General features: G+C 24.2%; 1 protein-coding gene across 6 annotated transcripts in view; it reads left to right on the top strand.

Annotated features, from left to right (window-relative positions):
• LOC129610146 (zinc finger protein 250) overlaps positions 1-12810 on the top strand; it is an 86734-nt gene that overhangs the window by 58310 nt on the left and 15614 nt on the right. The window contains exon 1 of one of the 6 annotated variants that reach the window (XM_055522543.1): positions 12580-12673. The exons of the other annotated variants lie outside the window; for them this stretch is intronic. The gene's annotated coding sequence lies outside the window, so the exon portion shown is untranslated. Of the gene's footprint in view, positions 1-12579; positions 12674-12810 lie in introns of those variants that run through there. 6 annotated transcript variants of the gene reach the window in all.

Here is a 12810-nt window from a genome sequence, read left to right as displayed (position 1 = left end):
GTTTGAATTTTCAGCAATAAATCAGTAGGACACCTGTAGAAGCCCGTGGCCATTTACTGGAAAATTTAAACTGGAATTATACTGGAAAATTTATTTTAGAACATTTTCTAGTGCTAAAACACAAAAATATGCAGTATGTTCTAATAACACTAGGGGGCTACGAAGTGAATAACTTAAAGCTTTAAGTAAAATTATAAGGCTTTAAGTATAATTTCATGTATAATTTTTAAGTCACGGATTTCAGACTCTGATATACATCACATTATGTGTATCACAAATGACGTATTACCGACGTCACAGCATGTCAATCAGCGCATAGCCAATATGGGAATATAAGTAGTGTGAAATACAAAATCTAGTCAGTAAAAATTTTAAATAAATAAAAAACTATATAAGGCTTATATCAGACAAACTGACAAAAGATCCAAAAATGATATTCGTAAGAAAGATGGCAATGATTATTTCTCATTAAAGGAACACTGAAAAGTCAAGAACATTCAATTGATGATAGAATTAATGATGAATTCAAATAGAATTTAGACGTGAGAATTTTTATTGAAATTGACGCCGAATTCATTATAATTTGGTCAAAATTATTTGAACTTTCATACGTTTACTAATTTTCAAAATCAAGTACCTAATTTAAATACAAATTCAACTTTTTGATTTATTCAGGAATAAATGAGGCACTAAAATGCTTTCTTATTTCATTTATCTTAACGTATTTATTCGTTATGAATAAGTGAAACTGTTGCTTCCATCAAACTATACCTATAAATTTATAAGAGAACAGTGTGTATTCCATAGCAAATAGGTAACTAACACGATAAAAATGTCATTGACTCACTAAATGAAAATTTATGAATCTATTTACAAAATTTTGTCATTATATTCAAAAATGCTTACGTCCGAAACTTTCGTGGAGAAGACTTCTTAATGACCATAAGACTTTACAAATAAGATGTGGTTATGATTGAACGCTGTAGCCATAACTTTAATAATTTTTTCAGTTCTAAAACAGACGTCTATATTAATAAATAGTATGCCTAAAAATTTTAATATTAAATAATTTAATAAATAAGTTTTCTCTTAAAAAATTACGTTTGTGTGCAAAAGTCACATGAGTCTTAAATCACGTTTTCTGTACTCTTATAATATAAAATCCTTACAATGTTCATTGAATAAATAATTTTTTTTTTGGTTGAAGAGTAAGAGAATTTATGTTTTGATATAAAAATTTTAATTTCAAGGATAATTTAAGGACATTTAAATTTTGTTTGTTTACTTTTTTTTATAATAATTTAATTTTTCCATTATTTTGAAGGTTAACTCTTAAAGAAACATGTTTTTTTTTTATATAAAACTTGTTGATAATTTTTTTTTCAGATTTTAAGGAATTTATTATAGAAAATTATGTAAATATTAAATTAAATTGTTGCATTACGAATTTTTTTCGAAAATATGCCGTAATAAATTAATTTTTTTTAATATGATTTTTTTAGAATTTCTAGAAATTAAGAGTTCAACCGTAATAAATTAATTTTTTTTAATATGATTTTTTTAGAATTTCTAGAAATTAAGAGTTCAACGTTATTGTGTTGCTTGAGTTTAATGAAAAATGTCTGAATTTTATTAAATCATAGCCGTTAAAGTGAAGATTTCATTAATATTTTATGAAAGATTTTTAAATTTTTTAAAGCAATGGCTTTGGTCTTTGACCGTCTCATCATGAGCAATGGAATATGCGGTTTTGAAAGCTCTAATAGTCCGCTTTATTGAACTCTGTTTAACGAATAATTAATAAGAAGCTAGACTTATGTGGATAACGTTCAATTTAGTTTCTGGTTCTGATTAAATACCTACTTCAAACATGATGCTAATGTAGCACAAATTTCTTTCATTCAAAATGTTCTTTGCATAAGAAACTTAATAAAATTTTCCAACAATTTAAGCATCTGATTATGTTTATCTACAGTTTTAAAATCCCAATAATGTCATTTAAGGTCTTGAAAATTAATTTTTCCTTGGGATAAGAAAGTGTTTCTTTGCAAGTGAAATTGCGTACATATTCATCAATCAACATATCAGTATAAAATTTTTTAATAAAGAATGGAATGAAGATTATAGTGACAATTTAATTCTCATTAAATTGAACGAATTGATTTAATTTGGCAGACTAAATTATGCAAATTAAATATAAATTCTCTCTAACTCTAATTTTTATCGATTGCATTCCATAAAACAGGGGATTTTATGTGATAGCTTTAAATAACGCATTTAAAATTTTCGTAAGAAATCTGTTACAAGCATCCATTTATTCATGCTGAGGAAGCGTAAATAAACTATTTTTAAAGAAATTTTTGTTTGTCTGTTGTTCTATTAGTCTTTCTATTTGAAATTGATTTTCTAAAAATATAAAAATTACCAAATAAGACTCTTTGAAATTACGTTTAAAAAATTTTAGTTCTTGTGGCTCCCGAAATTGTTTTACTAAATTTTTTTCGCCTGAATTTATGTATAAGTGTGGAAATTTTTCAACATATTAAATAATAATTAGATCAGAGGCAAGAATTATAGAAAACAATCGCTTCTAACGTATCATACGTTTACGGCATGCTCTATGGAAATTGCATATATCAAGGAGCAGTTTTCTTTTGTTGCTTTTTTTTTGACATTTAAATATTCATACGACATTTTGATATGTAAATCTCCTGTTGATATTCACAATAGTAAAGTTTTACAATACACTATTGTAATTTTGTACATGCATGTATAGCATGACATTAAAATTCCAATTTTGCTTCTTTTAAGTTTCAGCTTTTCCTCACTTTGAATTCGAGCTTTCCTTGGATAAACGCTGTAAGAATTTTGTTATCGGATAAAAATAATGTTTTTTTTAAAACTAAAAATGCGAAATGTTCAGTCGAAATTTCTCTCTATATTTATTATGTTACAAATTTATAGTAATTATAATGTATAGGTATGTACAATGTACATGCAACTATAGTCTTGTAATATTTCCTTTAAAAACAATAAAGTTCATGTACTGAATTGATAAACATCAAGAATATTTTTTATTACAGAACCAAAAAAAAAACACAAAAAAAAACTTAGCTTATGAGTTTTCGAAAATTTTTAGTATCAGTATGTATGTATATATGCATACATAAATTCAAAATTTTTTGTTCTTATGTATACAAAAACTTACATGTAGTTCAGTAGTCAATATTTCTTGTTAAATAAGTGCATTTGAACAATATACATATGAGAAAGTAATAGCGTATAAGAAAGATAATGTTTAGAGCTTTTACTTTGTTGCAATTTGAATTATATACACGTATATGTACGAAAAATGTTATGTTATGCTATATACGAGTACATATATTTTCATTAAGTCATATGGATCAACATTTTAAAACTCTTCTATTGACAATTGTAATATTTATAATTTTTAACATTTTCAATTGCATTATAGTCAATGTATAACAAATGTAATGGGATATGTGTACACATATATGTACATTGTATATATTTATGCAGGTCGAATTTGAATGTGTTAGGGTAACCATACGTCTTCTTTTGTTTTGCGTTTGAACCTTCTTCTCATTTTGTTTTTTTATAACATTACATTCGCAAAAATAAATCGCTTGCTTTCTGGTATTGCTTTCTAGTTTTACAATGACTTCAATGTTTTTGGTTTACAAGTGTAGTAAACTAAATTTTTAAGAACATCAAAGCTTTCATTTATACAGAATTGAGGCACAATGATAAGTTGGAAAAAAATTTTTCATTAACAAGCCCACAACAAAAATAAAACCAATTATTTAATATTTTAAGAAATTTGGAACTCCTAGGAAATGTTATACGGCTTGTGAGAAATTTCACAAAGTAGAAAAAATCACATGTAAATTAAAAGACTATAAATATATTTTAAAGCAAGCGGAAATAAATTTTCACTAGATTTTGAGTTAGTTTTGTCTTTTTGTGTAATTGATGTGTATTTTAACATGTAAATTATTTTCCTAATAACATGTATTAGTGTGGGTTGATTAAAAAAGTTTATGATGTGTTGTTTCTTTTTTTTATCTATTTATTAATTCTAGAACTATGGTAATCCTATATGTATATATATTATATGTATACATATATAGGTAAAAAAGTGAAAATTTATTTACCTTAAACTTCTGTTATTATTAAATAACAGAAGTTTATTTCAATAGTAATTATTACAGTCAGCGTTCCCACTTGGATACAATTGTATCCATTTGGATAGATTTTTGCTTTAAATTTGAGCTTGACTACAAAGATACTCAAATTTGTTAAAATGCCGAAATTGGCTGCATTTGAGAATTTTGCTGAAATATAGATACATTTCTTTCTCAATCACAAAATAAATATTACAAAACTGTTAAAGTGCTACTAATATTAAATCGCGAAATTGCTTTATCTTCAAAAAATGTTAGCTGCTGGCTTTACTGAGCATATTTAAAAATTTGTTAGAAGAAATTAAGAAAGATACTTTATTAAATGAATACCTCCTCTTCCTGTATTTAAACCTAGAACATTAAGGTAAGAACGTACCAGAAATATTTTGCTGTAAGCTAATTGTAACGGAAAATGCATTTACTGCATTATATTTTTAAAAAATTGTCCGTTTTCGTAGTAAATCGTCTTTACATAAATCAACAGCTACAGAACATATATATATATCACCTTAACTTTTACACATAAAATGTAATAGAAGTTGCATGTGATTTATTAAAGAAATTACTGTAAATAATAAAACTCATATTGTGGATTGAAGCAAATTAATATTAATTATGGGTTAATTTATACAAAATAAGACGACTTAGTATAATAATTCTATTTTAAGAGTATGGATACATTTTGGACACATTTTTTACTCGAAATTGGATACATTTAATTTTTAGTGAGTGGGAACACTGATTACAGTTATATTGTCATACATGCAGTATGTAGTAGTGAAAACATTTCACTAATTTTGCGCAAAACTTTTCTTTTATTTCTAAGAAATGTGATAAACAGCTTAAGCATGTTTGTATGTTATTCAATAGATATGTCATATTTGTGTTATCATATTATTTCAGGAACATTTTTAACTTTGGTAATGGAAATAAAAAATTATATTTTTCGATATTTTGTTAAATTTTCTACAAAGAAATTCAAAGTTTTCATTCATATAAAAAATTTAAAAAAATAATATTTTTTATATTTTTATTTTATGGGCCGTATCAAATTTTCAATTTTTGGTTTTAAACATTTTCTTGTTAAAACGAGCCATAACTAAAAAAATAGATTGAACGATGGAAAAATTTAAACGAATTTAGTATTAAATTTAAGAATTATTAAACTCGACTTCAGAAATTTTTTTCTTGTTGCAGCCAAACTGCATTGTTTCCATTTTTTATTTCAACATAAATTTTAACTTCGTGTTAATTTTTTATTGCTCATAATGGAGCATTCATCTGTCTTCATTTAGAAGATTTGGCTCATTATAACTCTCCCATGATTTTTTAAAATATTTTATATGTGTACCTACATACATATATGTATATGCAATAAGAACAAATTCTAATTAGTAAAATTTTTATTTTAAATATGGCGTTCAAAACAAAAATATTTTAGAATAAAACTTTCACTAATTAGATTTAATAATAAAATTACGTTCGAATTTAATGAACTCATATAATTAAGTTTTTTTCAGCAATGTTAATATACAAACTTATTTATTATTTTAATTATAATGTAATACACATAGGTGAGTGTATACGTACATATGTATGTGGTATTAAAATTTTGTTGAATACCAAAAGTTATAATATAATTATTACATTCTATTCAAAGTTTAATCAAAAAAAAAATATCATAGGGCAATTTTTATACACTCTATAATTACAACATTAAAAAAAGCCATAAATTTATATGTGTTACAATATGGGTACACATACAACCTAAGTATGTTCTCTGATCTGATGTTATAAAATGTTTATGTTTACATTTGTTTGCCAATACTTACATTTTTACTTTATTTATATATCAAGTATACAATGTATTAATGTACATACATATATTATAATATACAATGTACTTTAATGTATATAATAACAATATTTCAGTTACACATTTTATGTACAATATTAAATATGTACAAATGTATTTTGTTGCTAAAATTTTTTGTAGTCAGGTAATCGAACCGTTATGGGGAGAATTTGTTTTTTTTTTCACAAATAACTTATAAGGTCTGCTTAATTTAAAATTCTCGTGCTTAATATAAAATAGCTGAAGACACCCACTTACATAAATTTATCTTGAACTAAGTTATGTAAAAAAACATTAATCAAAAGAAACGTTAATAAGTATTTGTGTAAACAATAAAAATGTATTCAACAGCCCCTAATTGATATGACTTTTCAACTGCCATATTTAATGTAAAAAATTATTAAATAAATTGAGAGAGAAATGTTTACGTGACACGTCCTTCAATGTTGAGCTACAAGATTTCTATCTGGAACGCAACTTCTATCTGAATAAAAGTAAGTTAAAAGAAATTCTTTTAGTTTTTCACAAAAGATTTTTAACTCAAATTGGAATTTTTCTAAATTTCGAACCCTTGTATTTCTAAAAAACATTTAAAATGTAAGAATCCACTATTCTTTGTTTTAAGCCCTTTGATGGCCCTTTCAAAATTTGCTTATTTGCTAAATAAGCTTCTCCTTTTTTTTGAGTTAAAATTTCACCAAATCTTATTAAAATTCCTATAGCTCAAAAACGGCTTCGATTTGACACGAAGTTCCGAACAAAAATTTTACTTATTTTCGACTCTTTACTCGATGGTATATGGATTTTAATTCGTTAAATCGGCCTATGTTAAATTAAAAAAAAGTACAGTTAACGGAATTATACACAAGGAATTCCATATAGCGGCAATATAACACCATTTAGATCTTTGTTATAGTATTGAAAAAATTTGTTCTACAATAGGCTTCGATTGTAACTGGCTTAGAAGGTACGGGTAATAAAAATAAAAATTTTTTTTTGGCTGACTTTATTGAAAAAAGGTTATTATCACTTAAGTAACGTTATTTTACTTATTATCAGTTAAGATACTGTGTAACGTCATATGACGGTTACCTTAAATTTCCAAGATTAGAGAACCGTAAATAAAACACTAGTAATTTTGATTTTAAGACTTTTGGCGTAGCTGTTACGTAATGATAAATCTTTGAAAAATAAATAAATCAACAATAAAATTTTTAGAGAATAATGTGTTTTTTTTTATAATTTGTTGACAATTTTGGGTCTTTTGTTTATTTTTTTAAACTAGTAAACTTTATTAGAAGATTTTAATTAATCTCTTAGATTATCTATTCATAAATTATATAACAAAATTTTCGATTCGTAATAATGAATGTTATGTTTCTTCTTCATCCTAGACTGTTAAATAGTAGAATTATAAAAATAACAAATGAAATGGGTGAACATGAAACAAAATTAAGGAAATGATGAATCCTAGAGTTTAATTATTTCAAAATTATATAATATTTAAATTAAAAAAAAAATATTTCAAGATTTGCACATTTAGAAAGTTATTGTTTTTACACATTTCCGGTTTGAGTCTCTGAATCAGTTTTTTTTACTCTTGTGCAAATAAATTTTATGTGCACCCTACTATAAATGTACGAGTAGGTACATACCTTCAAATATATATTGACGAAATTTGTGCTCTTTTTTTTCTTATTTTTCGGCTATAAATATCACACATGTATTCATGTATGTTTAAGAAATACTTGTGTAAAAAAAAATTATTTTTTCATTTTTAGAACGTAAACGTTGCAATTTTTGTTTGAAATTTTTTTTATTTACTTTTTTATACCTCATCTATTTGAAATTTCATGAAATTGATTTTTTTTTATTAAGATTTGCAACTTTAGGAATAAAATAAAAAATGCAATTTTTTTTTTGTTTACACAAATGAAAATATGAAAGAAGAACGTAGGAACATATCCAAAATTATAATATGCACTCAGTTTTATAATTATTTGATTTTGATAGAGAAAATTAAAAATATGAAAAAATGATAAAATGAGCTGGGGTACAAAAACTTTTATTCCTATTTCTGAAATTTTTTAAAACTAAAACTAAATTTTGAATTTTTGCTTTAGGTTAAAGTCATTACAGTAAATTAAAGTGAAGTATTAATTATCACCCTGTTTATACTCGTAGGAACGAATGTTCGGAGTATATTATTAATTAACCCGTCTGTTCGTAACGTTAAGAAATAGACGTCTGAGATGTAGACATTAGTTCCTATGCTTATGTTTTTGATCTTGTTCCTCAACAATACCAATTTGTTGAGATGAAAATAGTCGAAACGAAAATTTATTTTGTCATTTTACCACATAGGTTCATTTGCTTTTGAATAGGTCTTGATAAATTCAATGATTATTATTTGAGAGCATTTTTACAATGATGACATTAGGTGGAAAAAATTCTTTATAAATAAAACAGGTTTCAAGAAATACAGTAAATTCTTGGATCTAATCTATAGTTGTAAAATGATCAGTTAGGACACAAAGCTCCTCATCAAATCATTATTCTTAATGTGTACTATATGATTAAATGGAGTATCATTGCAAAGATATCGATTAAATAAAGATGGCGTAATTGATCGATCATCCGTTAAGGCAGTGACATTAAAATTTACTGACATATACACTTAAGGATCAGTTCTATGTACCTAGTACTTCGCATGTGAACTGTAATTTTCTTACTATTCTTATTTAAAATAGTCGCTCAATTAAGTTCCAAATAATTACTTATACAAGCAGAGTATACGTTTACTCGTATGTTATTTGTACATGCTTAATTATAAATTATGTATGTAAATATGTATATATTGTTCAAAAAACAATTTCTTTATAATTACAATGTTTGTGCAAATGTTTATTTCAAATGGACACTTTCGATATAATATAAAATTTTTTTTTGCGGTTTTATTATTTTTCAACTTCATTTCTTAACTTAAATTAATTGAAATGAACTTTAACTTTGTTACTTTTTGCATGTGTACATACAAATATTCATAAATATATGTGAGAAGTTCATTTGACATGGTGTTTTCTTAAATGTTGTTGTTATTGTTTTTTGTTTTTCCTTATAATTTGTTGTTTTTCAATATTGTATAAGTTTAAAACGATTATAGAAATTCTATATTTGCTTTTACTTATGCACTATTATTGTTCATTACATTATTTTTTCACTCCATTATTTTTTCATAATGTGTACTTATATAAGTGCATATAGTATGTATGAATGGATGTATAGATTTAATATATACATAATTCTGTATGAAACTTTGTTAAATGTTACAAATATAACCATACATCCATATATATATATATGTATGTATATTGAATGCATGTGCACAATTCAATATTAATTACTTTTGTATGGATGTATGTATTTACCATATACATATATATCTACCAAAAAAAAAAATAAAAAAAATTTTTGTACTTTTCTCCGAAACGCAATTTTATGTAAAAATCATGGTGTTACATAAATATATTATGTATAGCTATATGTACATATAATATGTAAAAAACTATTTATATACATATAATATATATATGTATGTTTACACATGATGTGGAAATAGTATCTACAAAAAACTTTATTTCTCAAAGTAATTTTCATATTTCTTCAGTTTTTCCATTATAACAAAAAGTCTTTACATATGTACATATATTTTGTATGCCTTTATTTTTATACATAATGTGTACATAAGTATGTATGTTTATACATATTTTTTGTTTGTCGCTTTTCTTTTATATTTTTTCTTATTTTATTATTATTTAATAAGTACATATTTTTTATTTCACACAATTCACAAAAATACTATGTGTTACATTTACTCTTACAATACAATGTTATACTCTTTTGAAGAAAACATACAAAATACATAATGTGATATTCGCAAGGCAAGATAAGAATATTTTCTCATTTAACTTTATTTTTTTAATTTAGAAATTTAAATATGAAAAAAAGGCTATTTTATGTACTTATGTATTTTCACATAGTAAGTATACGTAAGCAAGTATTTAAATATATTTATGCCCGTATACATATGTATATAGTGTATGTGAATGCATGCATATTTGAATTTTAGGAAAAATTCCTTTTCTCAATATATTTTTATTATAATTTTCTTTTATCAAATTTAATTTATTCAGCTCTCTTCCAATTTCATTCAACTCAACAGCATTTCTCCTCCTCTTTCTGTACTTTATTTTATAAACATGATTTTACGAATGCGAAATTTCTCTTTCTGTATTTTCTTTATCTCTTTCTCTTTTATTATTTTGTAGCAATTTCGGACATTTCGTTCTTTTTCTCTCTTTTCTTATTCATCTCTCTCTTGTTCTATTCTTTTATTTAAACCATTTTCTAAAGTAAAAATTTTATCCAGTATTGGTTTTTCATTTCGGTATTTTATTTCGAAATTATTTGCTATTGCTATGTTACTTTATGTTATCCTCTCTATGTTTTTTCCTTTCTAGCTAAATTCTACTTTTTTATTATTTTCCTGTACTTACTTAATTCAATTTTTGTTCATTCCTTTTATTACTTATTTTATGTATATATGTACATAAGTATTCACGTACTAATATACTATTTATCTGTTTCAATGCTTGCCTAGTGCTTTTTGTATCGAGAACGAGAATCATGCAACGAAATTGCAAGTTAGATAAATTTCTCATTTTTCATTTATAACACTAGATACAATTATGTATGTGTGTCAGTATGTGTACTTATTTTGTAATCATTTTCCATTTTATTATGACTTTTATTTTCTTTTCCTCTCTAATCTTAAAATTTTAGGTTTGATTTTTGTCTCTCAATTCTGTTAATGTCATGCCCTGCTGTGCTTTTTTTTTAGTACAGTACAAAATACCATGTAGACTTGTAGAGTGTAGTAAAATTAAATGCATAACATAAAAAGTCGAATAAAAGAAAGGTGTATTTCATTGAATTGCATGAGTGTTAGTGATGGCGGGAAAAAAAGCTTTCATTCTCCGAATTTTTAGAATTTTTTTAATTTTGGTTTACATTTGCGTTACGTGAACGTGACGGGTGACGCATTTTATTGAGATAATAACATTGTATTTAAAATGAAAAAAAAAAAAATTAATATTGTTATAAGACAAATAAGATGTGCAAAAATGTTTGTTGTTTTGTTTTTTAATTTTTTTGTTTATGTGTGTAGGTAGTTTTCGTGTGTTTAGTTTTCTGTTTCCTTCTATTAAAATTTTGGTAATGTATTTTTCGTTTTTATAAGCATATAATATAAGGTATGCCTGTATGTATTTATTTTTTTTTATTATTCTTAAAACTTTTCTCTACATACGATTTTATTCGTATTAAAGTCATTATAAATATAGAGTTACAGAATTAAAACCAATGTATATTTTTATAATACCATTTTTATATTGTACACTATTGCAAAAATAATTTTTTTTTGGGAGCACATTATGTACATATTGTGTCTGTATTATTATAATTTTAATATGTACATAATACTTATTTTTATTTTGGTATTTGAGAAATCTATGATGATGACGACGACGACGCTTAATATAACGATGAAAATGAAACGAACCAAAAATATTGAAAATAACAACGATAACGACATCAACGATTGTAAATCGCATTCAGTATGTCTTCCCCTTTACGCTTCGTAATATTAAAGAAATAAGAAAATAAATAAAATAATAAGAAAAAGTACATTAAATTTTTTTATTTTCAATATTTATTTTATATATTATATTTTTTTTTCTGTGTCTTAACGATAATAAACGCGCTTTGATATTATATTTATATCACATTTATTATTATTATTTGTTTTATTTACATAATATAATATTTATTTTTTTATTTTTGGAATTTTTGGTTAAAATTTGGACTAGATATGTGCATATAAATAAATGAATGTAAATATGTAAACGGTTATATACATAGCTGTGTATACACTCGTAACTCATAGTGTAGAGAGAAGTTTAGAAAAACAACAAAATATATTTTTTTTGTTTAATAACGATTTCTTCTATACATTTTCACATTTTCATTAGAAACATATTGCTGTTATTATTTTTATAGTTTGTTTTTATTTTTCACATCGTTGTTTTCAATATTGAACTTTGGCGGTTCTCTGTGTTTACATTTCTGCACCTACGTATTACATATTTTTTTTTCTTTATTTTTGTCGTATTTATTCGATTGCACTGTACTTTTAATAGACTTTTAAAAGAAGAAGAAAAAAAAGAGAAAAAATTGTAACAGAAAATGAAAAAAAAAATAAATTTTGAGCTTTATTAAAGGTTTGTTTTGAGAAATTGTGCTTTGTGATTAAAGTTTAAGGTAAAAAAATAAAAGTATAGAAAAAAAATAAACCTTAAAATAAAACAGAAAAAAAAAAAAATAAAATGAAAATATGAAAAAATAAAAAAACAAAAATTTATAGATTTTTTTTTCATAAACCGGCCGGCAAATTTTTTTTTCACTTTTTGTTTATTTGTAAATATTTTTTTTCTCTGTGTTTTTATTTTTTTGAGAAAAATAATCAAAAATATTAAAAATATTGGAAATTAAAAAGGTGAGATTTTGTTATTAACCAATATAGACAATAACAATTGTGTTTTTAGAAAATAATTAATTAAGTTTTTAATCGTCCGCTCAGGCTTATCTATTCCAAATAATTTGAACTAGTAAGCTATTGGATAGTTTTCAGTG

Source organism: Condylostylus longicornis, unplaced genomic scaffold (genome assembly GCF_029603195.1).
Source record: "Condylostylus longicornis isolate FDR11 unplaced genomic scaffold, ASM2960319v2 ptg000044l, whole genome shotgun sequence".
NCBI classification, from domain to species: Eukaryota; Metazoa; Arthropoda; class Insecta; order Diptera; family Dolichopodidae; genus Condylostylus; species Condylostylus longicornis.
Note: the sequence above shows the minus strand (reverse complement) of the source record. Positions and strands in the feature narration are given on the sequence as shown.